Here is a 3,763-nt window from a genome sequence, read left to right as displayed (position 1 = left end):
GGCTAAATTATTGTTTTCATTAGTGGTGGAAAATTAAATATTGTCAATTTTATCAATCAATCGTACGTATTTTCAAAAGCGCTTTATAACTAAAGCAGTATCTTTTACCAGCAGAAAAAAAATGACTGCTTCAAAAAACCTTCTGGTTTATTGGAAAGACAAAATTAACACAACATTAGATGGCTTTTAGAAGGAAAGTCGTTTGTCGAAAGGAGAGTAAATGATGTTTTATGAGCTCTTTCGCAAGAAAATAATTGCAAAACATTTTGTAAAGAAGTGATGAACCTTTTAAAAAAGCTATATGAACAGCATTTACGGTTAAGTTTCTGACTCAACGAACTGTAATACAGGGCAAATTTTAGGTGCTTGTGTAACCTTATGAAAGTTTGTTGGTATGCCAATTTTTATGCTAGCTGTAGGCATTATGTACCAAAAGTGCACGACAATTCGAAGAATTTAAATTCTTTAAAAAAAATTGAAAGGGCCACAACTAAAAAAGTAATGTATATTTGTCACATATAAAAAAAACATACAAAGGTCATATCAATATTTACAAGCTACTTTTTTATTTTTGCAAAACATTAAATATTTTTTGAGATATGGCTAAAAAAAATTAAAAAATATAGTTATTTTTATTAATTTCAGAATATCTTAAAAATATTTAAGATTTTGCAAAAAAGAAAAGGTCGGTTGTAGATATTAATAAGATCTACATATGTTTGTTTTTTTACTATTGTTACTTCCTGAGATTTATTCTTTTAAATATTTTTTTAAGAACTTGAAATGTCGGAATTCGTGTTGTCCGAATTTAAATTGTCATGTACAAAAGCTAATATACAAGTTTAAAACTTCTAAGATAGAAATCATTTTCAAAAAATTAGAAATCATTAAAATGATACCTAACAACGATTTGATTGTTAGAATTAAATAATTTATCAGTTTATTTGTTACTTCTAAAACTCAGCAAGTGTTTTTAATCGTATAAAGTGCTACTTCTTCGTGAAGATAATAACTTTTTTCTCAATAAACAAAGTTGACTGAAAAGGATGTCAATTGGCATTTGACTACCAAAAAATTGTTTTGGGTGAATTGAAAATAAAACAACGTCTACTAATACTTAGTTGGAAAAAATTGGATTTCTAGTTTTTAAAACTTGATTAGTTTTTTTTTTTTTTTGCTTCAAGTATTTCAGAAATCCTTGTTTGAATTCGAATTTTGCAAGTTTTTGCTACTTTTCAGTTAAAACATTACAGAATTCTTCATAATTTCTATCAATAAATTACTAGCAAGTACTACACAAAATATTCTGAAGTATGGTTAATGGTAGTACTTTTAAAAAATAAGATTAGTGGTTTGAAAACTCAAATTTTAACATTTTTATTTAAAAAGAAACCGTAAATACTCATTAAAATATTGCTACAAAACCTTAGTAGAATTTGTTCCTTAAAATCAAAGTTTCAGAATTTTTTGCAGTTTCTTTTTAAATGTGCTTTAGTTTGATAAAAGGGGAAAGTTACTTTTTTGATAATTGAGTTTACCCTCAGTTTTATTTTTAATTCCCAAAATAATTTTCCAATGTATTAACAATAAAAAATTTTTAATTTCAAATAACTTATACTACTCTTAAATGGGAACTATACCATATCAGATAAAGATAATTTTGGGAAAGATATCAGAAAGTATTCCAGGTGCATTTTACTAACTATTTGACACTTTAATTTTGACGTTAAGTTCATCGCGTTCTACTTAATTTAATTGATGAAAATTTAGTATATACAGTACACTACCGCTTAAGTACGCAAATTGAACCCGACCAAAAAGTGCGTACTTAGCACGGGTAGTGCGTACTTTTTGACGACATAGTATAATATGAAATTTAGTTGTTTGTTTTCTTTCTTACAACTAGCCACCAAATAATTAAGCCAAACAAACAAGTCTTTTTATTTTAAATAACATTTAATACACAATTCTAATTTGTAAAATTTTTTAATAAATTTTAAAATGATTTATTTTTTCTATTAAAAGTTTCTACATAATTAATACATACATTTAATATAGAAAGTCAATGTCAGTCAATGATTTAAAAAAAATATTAAGCTACATTTTGTTTTGTTAGAGGAAAAGTACCAAACTACATTGTGTTTACCAAACATTTCCAAAACATCAATGTATGTACATTTAAATTAATATATGACTTAACTATTTTGTATTTGTAGGTTTTCTTAACTTTGTCATCTAGATTTATTTATTTTATAGCATTACAGCTCAAATATCATTATTCTTTTTACTTTTCTGCAACCACTACATAAGTATTTAGTTTGTTAACATTTAATAACAGGACTGTCATAATCTCAGGTTACTTTAGACTACTCAGGATTACTCACCCTAGTTTAAAAGTTGTGAAAGTCTCAGGCTAACTCAGCAGGTTGGCCATTCTACCTGGAAACATAAAATAATCTGGAAAAACTTGATGATCGAAAATTTAGGCAAAAAAACTGGAATTTCTTATAAGTTCTAGTATAACATCCTTTACTTTGTCTTTCTGGATAAGTGCGTACTTAAGGCGTGATGCGTACCAAAAAAAGTGCGTACTTAAGCGGTAGTATACTGTAGTTGTATAATCCGATTTATCGGCTAAGACGGGTCATTAAAAGCAATCTTAAATAATAAAAAAGTCGCTACTACAGATCAAATTCTTATATATTCAACAAAATTACATATTTTGTTTGATATATTATTTTACACTGTCCAGGTTAGAGAGTTTTTTTTGGAGTCACCGAAAATTTTTTTAGAGTTCAAGACCAAAACAATGCTTTTTTATTATGGATTATTCTAATAATCATTTAGTAATCGAACTCATCAAAAAAGTATTAGTTTAATTCTCAATCAAAGCTTTTAATTTAAAGAGCTTTCTTTCAGTTTATTTTTTATTCTTAAAGACAGCAAAATTTGCTTCAAAGCGCTTTACGACAACTGGGTTTTGTTGCAGACAGGAATTGTTAGTTTAGTTTGAACTTTAATTAAAAACTTTGGTTTCTGGCTACCATTTTTTTTTCCAGTTGCAGGCCCACCGAGTTTGAGTAGATTAAAAATTGAAACCGCAATATATAAAATTCACTCAAAACTTATCTCCTGCTTTCTTAAAACAAATGACTTACAATTTTAAACTCATTTTCTTATCTTTATTATAACGAAATTGTAAGGTTCAAATTTTTGAATCAATTTGTATGATAAAAATAATTAAGACTTTGTTTCCTTCAAAAAAAATGTTAATATCAATTTTATTTTCTAAAAACTTGTTCGTAATTTTTAAAATACCATGCAAATAAAATTTTGAAAAAAAAATCCGAAAAACTGTATTAGATAGATTTGGAGATACATTCTCTATTTTCACCTCTTCTAACCTTAAATCGCTCAAGTCTCAAAAGTTACTTTGAATAACAAACAGTAAAAAGTCAATGGTAGGAATTTATGTAAAAAATCAGAATTTTTTACTCCCCATGGCCTTATTCGCTTAATATTGAGACCATCTTTTAGTTTATTTATCCTCATTACGCTTTTAAAATATTTTAAGTCATTATTCAATTTATGTTCGATCTTATTATTTTTGAGATTGACAGCTGACACTTAGCGTGTGCGTACTTATCTATGTCACTTCAATATCTTTAGACTAAATTTTATGCGCTGTATTTAAAAAACTTTTTTTTTTTTTATTTATACATTCAGTAGCATTTGAATAATAATTCAAGTTTTGATGTAATTT

This window comes from Thalia democratica, chromosome 8 (assembly GCF_965202585.1).
Source record: "Thalia democratica chromosome 8, ktThaDemo2.hap1.1, whole genome shotgun sequence".
Lineage (NCBI taxonomy): Eukaryota > Metazoa > Chordata > Thaliacea > Salpida > Salpidae > Thalia > Thalia democratica.
Note: the sequence above shows the minus strand (reverse complement) of the source record.